This window comes from Musca domestica, unplaced genomic scaffold (genome assembly GCF_030504385.1).
Source record: "Musca domestica strain aabys unplaced genomic scaffold, Musca_domestica.polishedcontigs.V.1.1 181, whole genome shotgun sequence".
Classification (NCBI taxonomy): Eukaryota; Metazoa; Arthropoda; class Insecta; order Diptera; family Muscidae; genus Musca; species Musca domestica.
In genome coordinates, this window is record NW_026712240.1 from 106,085 (window position 1) to 119,727 (window position 13,643).

General features: G+C 36.6%; 1 protein-coding gene across 1 annotated transcript in view; it reads right to left on the bottom strand.

The window, feature by feature from the left end:
• LOC101895850 (kalirin) overlaps positions 1 to 13,643 on the bottom strand; it is a 137,776-nt gene that overhangs the window by 95,997 nt on the left and 28,136 nt on the right.

A 13,643-nucleotide genomic window follows, 5' to 3' on the forward strand; every position in this document is an offset into this window, starting at 1 on the left:
TTCGGCAAATATTGAAAAATGAGCTCAGGGTAAAGCCATTGAAATTCCAAGAAGTGCAAAATTATGGCGTTTGACTTTGTTGCAGAATTTTTTATCTCACCCTGTTTACCTAATATACCCTCCATACTGGGGTGGGGGTTAAAGCAAAAAAGCTGTAAGTTCGGCCGGGCCGAACTTTGAATACTCTCCACCATTTAGAAAGAGTTTGGCAATTCTCAAAAACAATAATATCCGTAAAAAACTCTTCTTAGAAATACCGAATGTAGTTGGGTATATACGACGACATGGACCTGCGGAGGTACTTTTGTCATAAGTCATTGCAATATTCAAATGCGAAACTTAAAAAAATCGATGAATAATGTCGCTAAAATCATCGAAATACCAAATATTGGAAGGTATCGTTATATGGAGGCTATACGAAGACGTGCACCTGCACAAACAATCTCCTGTCATGGGCTGTAGCATCCATTACGAACATCAAATGCCAAATTTGAAACAATTTCGGTAAATAATGTCGCTACAATCATCAAAATACCGAATATCGGGAGGTATTGTTATATGGGGGCTATACGAAGACGTGGACCTGCACAAACAATCTCCTGTCATGGGCTGTAGCATCCATTACGAACTTCAAATGCCAAATTTGAAACAATTCCGGTAAATAATGTAGCTACAATCATCAAAATACCGAATATCGGGAGGTGGGGCTTATATGGGGGCTATACCAATACGTGGACCTACATGGCCCATTTTCAATACCAAAAGTCCAGCAAACATAATATACACTTGAGTAAAATTTTATCAATCATTCTGTTCGGAAGCTAGAGTGATTGTGACAATGACAGGCGGACGGACATCGCTAAATCGACATAAAATTTTATGCTGATCAAGAATATATATACTTTGTGGGGTCTAAAATGTATATTTCAAGGTGTAACGAACGGAATGACAAACATAATATACCCTCCATGGTGGAGGGTATAAAAAGATCCCGATATTGGTTATGGTTCCCAAGAAGTGTTTTTTCTTCAGAAGCACACAACATTCACACCTTCAAATACTTATTTTATCCAATCGCATTGCTGCCCATATTTTAATCGCCAATATCAATAAATTCGGGTTTGACCGCTAAAATTGAATTGTGAACCACTTCCAAAGAAAAAGCCATAAAGTTTTCCCCTTCAAAAGATAACAAGCCTTTAACATTATGTCAATCTTGCTAAAACTTTTTTCTAAGAAGTTTTGTTTAAGGTAAGAGAAATTCCCCCACCTTATAATGCAATCAATCATAATATAATTCCCTTTTTCCATCCCTGTCATAGACTCCTTGCCCCAAACATGTCAACGATGGTATTTGCGGTCATTAACATATGACAACAAGGTGAGTATGTAGGGAATGAGTGAGTAAATAGATGCTGAGTTAAGAGTTGAGTAATGGATTAAATGATGAGAGCGGTGGCATCAAAAGGAGAGATGGGCAGAGAAGAGTAACAAATAGCGGCACTCTTATATTTTATGTTTTGTTGTGTGTTGTTATTATGAATTGACAATTTGTGTGCCATTCGTTTTTTTCTTTTTATAATTCTATAAATTTTTTAATGTTTCTACACGAACACAAACACTCATATATATTCTCTAATAATTATTTATATATTTTTTTTCTTTTATTATTATTGCCGTGCTGTTGTTTTTGTTGTTAATATTTTTGCACCGTTTTGCCTACTAATTTTGCTTTATGGCGCTCTGTTGTCGTTGTCATCGGCAACGTCGACGTCGCCGTTGTCGTTGTCGTACGTCTTTAAAGTGGTCGGTATTGTCCGTCCGTCCCTCTATATATGAGATTAGATATGAAGGAGAGCTGAGATGCCAGATATAGTTTTTTTTTACGTTTCACATTGTTTTTGTTGTTTTTGCAGCTATCCACCAAAACGTCTTCCACACTTGAGTGTTGGCGTCCACTTGCTTGCGTTTTTTTATTAATTTTTTTATTGTTACACACTTTTAATTTTATAACTTTGCTTGCGGGACTGCTGGACGGCTGAGTGACTGGCAGATTGACTGACTGCCTGCCTGCCTGCTTGTTTGTCAGTGAAATTGCCTTTTTAATAATGCAATCAATTTAAATCCACTGCGGATAAAGACAAAGTGCTTGGCTGACTATCTGACAGTCGCGGCCTGTCATTCCGTGTGTATTTGTGTGTTCTTTTTCATTTCTTTAAACATTACCACCACCACAATAACAACAATAATAAATTCTTAACAATATTGGCATTATTCTGCTTCTTGGGCGATTCAAAAAAAAAAAAATAAAATTCAAAGAATATATCGCCTATAGATCTCGCGGCACATTGTGTCGCATATCCACAACACCACATTCATCCGACTGACTTTGAGACATACACAGAATTTTTTGTTGACGAAAAGCAAAAAAAAAAAAAAAAAAAAAACAAGAAAATTTTAAATTTTCCGAGCGTGTGCAGGTCGTTCTGGTGTTATTTTTTTTTTAGACGTACGTGCGGCTGTTATGGCTCATCGAAGTAAAAAAAAAAACAACGGAGGAACACCACTTTAACCGTGACCCGTGACCGAACGTTTAACACAAGTGTCCGGCCGTTTATCCGGTGGTCAAAGGCTTACTTAAATGCAACCGACACACGCACATACACAGCAACCAAGGAAGAGGTAAACCGAACGAAACCAACTAGGAAAGAAAATAGTTAGGACACGAAATTTTCTAGTTTTAAGACGAAAGTGTATAGACAACTGGCCCAGCCGCCGAAAGGAGGTCGGTCGGTCGGTCGGTCGGTAGCTTGGACCCAAGAATAAAAGTTATAGGTGGCTGCGGCGGCAGCGACGTAGGAAACACGTAGTGCCACGCGAAGAAGAAAAAAAGAACGATTTCGTTGTCTTCGTCGACGTCGTCGTGTATCGACCTTTTTGCATGAACTGTGCGACGCAACTGGAAAATGGGAATATTATCACAGCACTCGGAAGTTAATGGGTCGCTGGCTATGGCTCACTCGCTTTGCCTGGCTCTCCTGTCAGCTTTAAGAAGTTTTGTCAATTCTCTGCACGAAATGTTTTCTCTTAGCCGAGTTGTTCGTTGTTTTTGTTTTTTGCGCGCGTAATCGCAGTTGTTTGTTTTTGGTGTTTCTTTTTTTTTTTTTGGTTGGTCCGTCGGTCAGTCATCAACACTAAACACAACACAACGCAGCCAACAGCAGCAGCAGCAACCATACCCCAAACGAAACGAAGAGCTTTCAAAATTGGCAAAACAATAAATGTTGCGCCTCCCCAGCAATATTTGGGAGAGCTTTGCTCATATTTTTTATAAAAGAGAGTATTCAGAGAAAATTGTGTGCAATATAAGAGAAATTTTGGGTTAGGGGAAAGAAAATTCAAAAAGGGATTCTTTGAAGTGTTTAAAATTTAAGCAGGGATGGAAAATAGCAATCTCGAGTGTAAAACCTGAATTTCTTTCGCATCACAAATTTTGAACAACATTGATGGAATTCGACGATAAACATAAAAAGAATTAGGTCAAAATATTTAAAGTATGAGTGTAACCTGTTTAGAAAAGTGAACAAATTCGTTATTTTGGGAAAAAAAAATAATTTTTGAAAATGTATGTGGTAGTAAATAATTTTTTTTGAAATCTGTACCAATTTTTGGTTTATTATTATAATTTTTTTGCTTGGGATGTGTGTTGGTTGTCTTTAAAAAGCTGCATTATTTATTGTTGTTACATTAAGGATGTCTAAGGATGAGGCAGAGCTGTAAAATGGGAATCTCCAAAAAATATAAAAACTTATTGAAGACTTCGACAACGGCCAACAAAGGTTTTGAAATCAATTTTGCTTGTAAAAAAATTAGCGATTAAAAAAATTGATTGTATTTAAAAAAATAAAGATTTAAAGCAAATGACTTTATTGTAAAATTCTGGACTAGCAAATAATTTTGCGAAAACGGTAACCCTTATTTTATTATTCTTATACCCTCAGTCATATGACTAAAGAAGGTATATATAGAGGACATTTGACCGTTTCAGGGCCTTCTGGTACCTCCCCCACAAAAATTTGTAATTTTCAAAGATACTATTTTACTGCACAGAAAGAGAATAGATAATCCAATTTTGCTCCATCTTTGCAAATCCTAATATTTCCATCAGTGCCAGGACAGGTGCGAAAACGGACAATATCGGTCGACTCTATCAAGTACCTCCCCACAAACGGTCGAAATTTTGAATAATTACAACTTTTATAGAATATGATATAAGAATCCGATTGTCTTCAAATTACACACATCCAAATATATTTGTTAACCCAAAGTCTGCTGGGGAGATGGGATATATCGCCAACTCCTTCTGGTATCTCCCCCACAAAGGTTCACAATTTTAAATATTCATGAAGCTCACAAAACACGAAATTAACATCCGATTCCATTTAGACTTGGCAAATCTCAATATTTTCATCAACACAAGATCTGTTATAAAGATGATAAAGATCGGACCATTCCTTCTGGTACCTCCCCCACAAAGGGTCGTAGTTTTGAATAATCCAAAAGATTATAAAATCGGAAATAAGTATCCGGTACCCTTAAAATTACACACATCACAATATCTTTACTAAACCAAGGTCTGGTGTGAAATTGGGATAGGTGAGGGTAGAGATCGAACCATTTCTTCAAATACCTCCCCCACATAGGGTTCAAGATTTTGAAAAACAAAACCCTCAAAGAAAGCAAAATAAGCATTCGGTTCTCGTCAAATTTCACACATCTCATTAGTTCTACTAATACAAGATCTTCTGTGAAGATGGGATGTATCGGTCCACTCCTTCTGGTACATCCCCCACAAAAGGGTCAAAATTTTGAATATCCATGAAGCTCATAAAACGCGAAATTAACATCCGATTCCATTCGCACTTGGTACATCTCAATATTTCCATCAACACAAGATCTGTTATAAAGATGGTAGAGATCGGACCATTCGTTCTGGTACCTGTCCCACAAAGGGTCAAAATTTTGAATAAGTAAAACGATAATAATATCGGAAATATTCATCAGGTTCTCTTCATATTACACACATTACAATATTTTTATTAATCCACGGTCTGATGTGAAATTGGGATATATCGGTCCATTTCTTCTGGTACCTTCCCCACAAAGGATCAACATTTTCAATATCTTTGAAGCTCATAAAACGCGAAATTATCATCCGATTCCGTTCGGACTTGGTACATCTCAATATTTCCATCAACACAAGATCTGTTATAAAGATGGTAGAGATCGGACCATTCCTATTGGTACCTCCCCCACAAAAGGTCCACGATTTTGAAAAACAAAACGCTTAAAGAAAGCAAAATAAGTTCTAAAGTCTCTTCGAATTTCACTCTTTCGAATATTATTGATAACACAAGATCTGATGGCCGCAGGCCTTGGACATTCCAACAGGACTCAGCACCATTGCACTCAGCACGCGGCACCCAACAATGGTTACAAAATGAGGTTCCCCTCTTCTTTTCCAACGCACAATGGCCACCAAAATCTCCGGATACCAATCCGTTGGACTATTGTGTCTTGAGTATATTGGAAAGCAAGGTTGGTACTAAAAAAATACCAAAGTGCCGAACACCTTAAGCAAGCGCTTCACCGGGAATGGGCCGCAGAGCAACATTCGGGCAGCGTGTGACAGTTTCATTGGCCGTTTGAAGGCCATAATTCGTGCCAAAAGTGACCAATTCGAACAAAATTAAACTTATTCTACAATTTGATGCTATTTCCGACATTTGTTGCTCTTGACCCTTTTTTGGAGGGAGGTACCAGAAGGAGTGGATCGATATATTCCATCTTTCCACCAGACCTTGGATTAATAAAAATCCGGTGATGTGTGTAATTTGAGGTCAATCGGATTCTTACATCACATTTTGTAAGAGTCATAATTGTTTAAAATTTTTTACCATTTGTGGGGGAAGGACTTGATGAATTGGACCGATATTATCCATTTTTGCACCTGACTGAGAACTGAGGCATATATACAGATTTGCAAAGTTGGAGCAAAATCGGATTATCCTTTCTCTTTTTGGGCGGTAAATTATTTTCTTTAAAAATGTTGACACATTGGGGGTTTTAATTCAAAATTACCATCCACCATTTGGTACAAATTTGGCAATTTACAAAAAAAAAATAAATAAAATCCCTTAAAAATTCTGTTAAAATCTTAAAAATAGCGAATGCCTTTGCGACGACCTGGACCTGCATAGGCAACTTTTGTCATAAGTTATTACAATATTTAAATGCGAAACTTGAAGAAAAATCTGTTTATAATTTAGCTAAAATCATCGAAATACCGAATATAGGGTTGCGTTATATGGGTGTTATATGAAGACGTGGACCTACATGGCTAATTTTTTGACTTAGGATGTAGTATCCAATACGAACTTCAAATACCAAATTTGAAACAATTTCGGTGAATAATGTCGCTAAAATCATCGAAATACCGAATATCGGGAGGTACCGATACATGGAGGCTATACGAGGCGTCGACCTGCAAAGACAATTTTCTGTCTTAGCGTGTAGTATCCATTACGAACTTCAAATACCAAATTTGAAACCATTCCGGTGAATAATGTCGCAAAAATCGCCAAAATACCGAAAAAAGGAGGTACCATTATATGGGGGCTATACCAAAACGTAGACCTACATGTCCAATTTTGAATACCAAAAGTAAAATTTGAGTAAAATTTTATCAACCCACTTCATTTTGTTCGGAAGCTAGAGTGAATTCCACAGACGGACAGACAGAAGGACATCCCTAAATTGACATAGAATTTTATGCCGATCAAGAATATATATATATATATATATATATATATATATATATATATATATATATATATATATATATATATATATATATATATATATATATATATATATATATATATATATATATATATATATATATATATATATACTTTTTGGGGTCTAAAATATATATTTTGTAGGTGTTACAAACGGAATGACAAACTTAATACACCCTCCATGGTGGAGGATATAAAGAAGTCTATAATCTATTATTTATAAATATTGTCATCTGGTGATTTATGCCTGAAAGTATGCTAATTAATTTGTATTTTTTTAAACAACTGTTTCCCAGGGACCTTTTCTTTTTTCGTATCCTCTTAAATACCTCGGGGAATTTCATAACCCTCCTGCATAATTTTGAAAATCTTAGTCAAATTTTTCACTCTGATGTTGAAGGCCAATCAATTACTTTTTTCAAATATATGTAGAGGATACCTTAGGTCATGAAGTTAACCAATTTAAATAAAAAATTTGCACATTCAATATAACCTTGGCGGAGCTTATAAAAATTCACACGGCGTTGTAATTAAAATTATGACTCCAAGTAATATTTTGACACTTTCCAATCATTGAGGCTGTCTGGAACATAAAATCCCCCCAAGGATTAAATGAGGTACTCATCTAAGTAAACATCAATTTCATAGAAAATTCCGTCATACATTTTACATTAACACCCCAACAAATACCCCCTCTCCTCCCCACCTTCCCTCAATTAAAAGATAATAATCTTGCAACAGAGACAATCTAATGAAAGATTAACCGCATAACTAATTAAAGTTAATTATTCAAAATTAACCCGACTACGGCTGCTTCTTACACTATGAAGAGATATCCTTGTAAATGCCTGAGAACACACACACACAAGAGTCACACACAGACACACACATTTTCCTTAACCAGAAACAAGCATTTTTAATTGATATCATCATCATCGGCATCGTCTTCGTCCTCGTCGTATATGAATTAATGTAATTTATCGCTAAAGTGTTTCAAAATATCCTAACAGCAGTAAAGCCCCATACGAACCACCACAACCAGACACACACAACTGACGTTCCATTGAAATTCTGAATAAATTAATTCGATATCCCACCGATTTTGTCTATCACCGTCGATGTCGTCGTAGTCCTCATCCTCGTCGTCGAATGAATGGTAATGAAATACAATTTATTGCCACTCAGCGATACAGTATTGCCACAGACACACACACACGACGGAGAGGAGTCAACTGTGGTTAAGGTTGATGGTGTACGGCAGCTACATGCTATGAATCTCATAAATAATAACTGCTATATAATCCGCATAATTTGCCTATATATGAATGGCATATAGTACATGTGTGTATGTGTGTGTGTGTGTGTGTGTGTGTTCATGTGTGTGCCTTTGCCAATATTGATGGCTAAAATTTGTAACTTGTAACACAACCCAACCACCCCCCCCCCCACCCACAGAACCGTTTTCTCTACGCGGGACAAAAAAAGGTGCATTTAACCCGTTTTGATTTCTAATGAACATGTACTCACATGTCAAATCCATTCCCTCCCATTCCCTTTCTAACGCACTTCCTTCCTTCCTGTCTTTCTTCCTTCCTCCACCATAGTATGGAGGGTATATAGAGTTTGTCATTCCGTAGGTTGTTACAATTTTCCTTGTAGGTTGATAAAAATTTACTTAAATGTATATTATGTCTGCAGGACTTTTGGTATTGAAAATGGGCCATGTAGGTCCACGTTTTGGTGTAGCCCCCATCATATAGTGGTACCTCCCGATATTTAGTATTTTGAAGATTTTAGCGACATCATACACCGGAATTGTTTCAAATTTGGTATTTGAGGTTCGCAATGGACACAACAGCCTACGAAAGAAAATTGTCCGTGCAGGTCCACGTCTTCGTATAGCTCCCATTGAACGGAACCTGCCGATATTCGGTATTTTGATGATTTTAGCAACATTATTCACCGGAATTGTTTCAAATTTGGTATTTGAAGTTCGTAATGGATACTACAGCCTATGACAGAAAATTGTCTGTGCAGCTCCACGCTCCCATATAATGGTACCTCCCGATATTCGATATTTTGATGATTTTAGAGACATTATTCTCCGGAATTGTTTCAAATTTGATATTTGATGTTCGTAATGGATGCTACAGCCTGAGACAGATAATTGTCTGTGAAGGTCCTCGTCTTCGTATAGCCCCCATTGAACGGCACCTCCCGATATTCGGTATTTTGATGATTTCAGCAAAATTATTCACCGGAATGGTTTCAAAATTGGTATTTGAAGTTCGTAATGGATAGTAGAGCCTATGACAAAAAATTGTCCGTGCAGGTCCACGTCTTCTTATAGCCCCCATATAACGGCACATCCCGATATTCGGTATTTTTCACCGGAATTGTTTCAAATTTGGTATTTGAAGTTCGTAATGGATACTACAGCCTAAGACAGAAGATTGTCTGTGCAGGTCCAGGTCTTCGTATGGCGCCCATTTAGTGGAACCTCCCTATTTTGGGTATTTTGATGATTTTAACGACATTATTCACCGGAATTGTTTCAAATTTCGTATTTGAAGTTCGTAATGGATACTACAGCCTATGACAGAAAATTGGTCCACGCCTTCGTATAGCCCCCATAAAACGGCACCTCCCAATATTTGGTATTTTGATGATTTCAGCAAAATTATTCACCGGAATTGTTTCAAAATTGGTATTTGAAGTTCGTAATGGATAGTAGAGCCTATGACAAAAAATTGTCCGTGCAAGTCCACGTCTTCTTATAGCCCCCATATAACGGCACATCCCGATATTCGGTATTTTTCACCAGAATTATTCTAATTTTGGTATTTGAAGTTCATAATGGACACCACAGCCTAAGACAGAAAATTATCCGTGCAGGTCCACGTCTTCGTATAGCCCCCATATAACGGCACATCCCGATATTCGGCATTTTGGTAATTTAAGCGACATTATTCACCAGAATTGTTTCAAATTTGGTATTTGAAGTTCGTAATGGATGCTACAGCCTGAGACAAAAAATTGTCTGTGCAGGTCCAAGTCTTCGTATAGGCCCCATATAACTGCACCTGCCGATATTCTGTATTTTGATGATTTTAGGGATATTATTCACCGGAATTGTTTCAAATTAGATATTTGAAGCTCGCAATGGATACTACAGCCTATGACAGAAAATTGTCTGTGCAGGTCCACGCCTTCGTATAGCCCCAATTGGACGGAACTTCCCGATATTTGGTATTTTGATGATTTTAGCGACATTATTCACCGATCCAGTTTCGCATTTGAATATTGTAATGGCAAAACTTGCAGGTCCACTTTGTCATATAAACCCTAATATAACGGCTACATTCGGCTACATTTTAACAGAATTTTAACGGATTTTACTTTTTTTTAAAATTGCCAAATTTGTTCCAAGTGGTGAAGGGTATTCAAAGTTCGGCCCGGCCGAACTTATGGCTTTTTGTTTTTTTTTTTTTTTTTTTTTTTTTTTGCTAAGTTGTAATCCTCCCTAGCTCAGCCACAAGTGACTGGAGAGGGAAGAGAGGTAGAGAACACCAATGTCAAAATCTCCTCTCCTCAAAATATTAAGAAATTCCAAAAAATATAAGAGAGCATAGTTTTAGGCATACCAAGGCGTATGCATGTTTATGCCATGGTGTCTTTCAACACATCTTTATTTATTTATTTATTTTTTTTTATTTATTTTTTTTTATTTATTTTTTTTTTTTTTTGCTAAGTTGTAATCTTCTTTAGCGCAGCCCCAAGTTACGTGGAGATGAAAACAGGGTATTTTAAACCAAAACAATTCACAGAACACCACAGAGAACACGAATACCAAAATCCATCCACACAATTCTCTTAAATATTAAAAAATTCCATAAAAATATAAGAGAGCATACTTTTAGGCATACCACAAAAAAAAAGCTTCAACGCAAAAGCTTCTCAAGCCATTTCACAGTGAGGTATTACACCAAAAATTCCATGTTGAAAGAATTCCTTAACATGTTGTATGGATAAGTCATTATCATCATCCCCATCATCGCCATGACCATGTTGGGGTAGTGTCGTTCGTTATACCTTAAGACAACTTGTGTGCTGTTGAGTAGTTAATTTATTGCTTCTTCTGTGGAGAGTTTTATATTGAAACACACGAAAAGAAAACAACAACAAACAAACCATTATTCATGGTAGGCAATTGCAGGAATCGCTTTTGAGATTATTAGCAAATCCAATGGCATGCCATGGATTTGAATGTTTTTTAAGGTTTCTTTGAATCAAAATATTTGATATGGAATACCACACCACCCCCCAACCCCGAATTGGAAGTCAGTTTTGGGAAAATGATTGATTCTAAAATTAGAATGTAAATCATAGTGGATGTGGGTACTAAAAGAGGGTAGGGCAGCTTTTGGACACACACTTGATACAAGTGCCTAAAAATATGCTATACATATTAAAACATCGTTAAGGCTGAAGAATTAAAGCATTATTTAATAATAAGCAATCAGGAAGCAATGCTGATTCTAATGGAGGCGTTCACAGGTTAAGGACAGCGGAAGGCGTACTGAATAATTAGTGGATTTTCTAAACGTGGATTGTTTAAGGATATGTTGTAAACTTGGAGTTTTAAAGGATGTATTCTTAAAGTGGAGTTGTTAAGGATATTTCCTCGAGCTAGAGTTCTAAGGATACTTTCTCAACGAGGATTTTTAAGTAACATTTTTAAACGAAAAGTTGCTAAGAATATTTTCTAAACTTGGAATTTTAGGCCAATTTTCTAAGGGTGAAGCAGGTTTTAAGGATATTTTCTAAAAGTAGAATTTTTAAAGATAATGGGTCAGCGTGGAACTTTTAATGACATTTTATAAAATTGGGGGTTGAAGGATATTTTCTAAACGTCGAGCTTCTAAAAATGTTTTCTCAATTTGGAGATTTTTAGGCCATTTTTTTAAGGTTGATAATTTAAGAAAATTTTCTCAAACCTGCAATTTTTTAAAATATTTTCTCCATGACGAGTTCATAAGGATATTTTCTAAACTCGAAGATTTTCAGGATATTTTCTAAAATTGAATTTTTTTGGGATATTTTTCAACATGCCTACCCAATGATGCCCCTCCATTTTAGATATTTTTAGGATGGATGGACCATCGGTTTCCCTATGAAATAAATGTCATACCCAGCGGCAGGCACCCACCCAAAACCTAACGCCACATATTATTTTATGATGAATTTCCAAGTGACATCCTAAGTTCGCTACAACAGTAACACCTATAACAAATTTCTGGACTGCCAACATGTTAATCTATTGAAACCATCTGGCGTAAAGGCTCTCGACCTCTCATCGCACATTTATTTTCCTGGTTATTTGGATGTAAAATGCAATCCAAAATAAGAATCCCCATCCCTGATTGAAAATCCGAACCCTTCAACGAGCAAATCTGGATTCTGGATACAAATCACCCCGCAACTCTCAAATACAGAGAGTGCAACCCTGGTAAACTTCTCAAAGTCGTCAAAGTCTAATTGAAATCATCATCGACTATGGGGTAGATCTGGAAGAGGTATGCCAGGTTTACAATTTCGGTATCCTAGCCCCATCTGACCTACCATAGACCATGGGTAATATCAAACGAGGTACCTAGATTTACTCTGACCTACAGAAAAAAATTTTGGATCTATAAATTAGAATCTTTTTAAGTTCCAATGATCCATGGACTGAATAGGCACGTCTTACATTACTCTTACTGCTAAAAAATCTTACTGCTAAATAATGGACGACCGAGACACACTAGGGTGACGACTGTGGAAAGCTCATGCAATCCTCGAAAGGTGGATAATTCATATGAGCCTTGAAGATAGCTTTGGAATTCGAATTGAATTCGACGATTTTGGGATTACTAGGGGATACACAAAATGGTTTACATTCAACTAAGGAAGAGCTGGAGCACTTAACTAGGAATCCTCAAATTTCCGATTTAATACCTTTGGAAATTTCGTACTAGCAAGATTTATCCGCAAATTTCTGGACCAAGAACTGAGCTAGGAAGGGAACATTAAGAAACAGGCTATTACGCTCTACTCCTGCAGCAATTCGATAGGTAAAAGATTAGAGAAAACCTCGATCCCAAATTTGAAAACTAGGTCTTTTGTCTAAATCTCAATTTTCAGGGAGAAATACGATAAGACTGGAGAAGTCGTAGCATTCCGCTGCTTAATTTTTGTCCACACTCAGATCCTCCATACACGACGAATTAGAAATTACATAACATGTTGATGGCCGATAGAAAAGGGTTCTTCCGATAGCAAATAAATAAAAAAAACCCGAATGTTGCTACTTTAAAAAAGAATTGAAATTAAAATAGTCACTGCACTTTGGTTCAATGATTCTAAGTACAACGTCTAAGATGAATCTACAGCCAGATTAAAGACGTAGAACTATCACTCCCGGAACAAGTATGAAATAAGTATTACTGTAGGAGTCACAAATGGTCACGAATATCTAAAATTATTGACAAATAAATGGAGACGAATGTCCAACCCCAATTTAATTTTCTCAGGCCAAAGAACAGATGACGTAGGTTAAAGTGAAATAATAAATCATATATCTTTCCTAGATCCCCTCTTAAAGACCTTAGACCATATTTGATGCTCGAAAGTGGTTTATATGAGAAGAACCCCTTTGTTTTCAATTATATTGTTTCATCTCTTTATCTCCTTTTACTAGACATTCTTCTAATACTCCATATTCTTCCCACAAAAGCCCGTTGA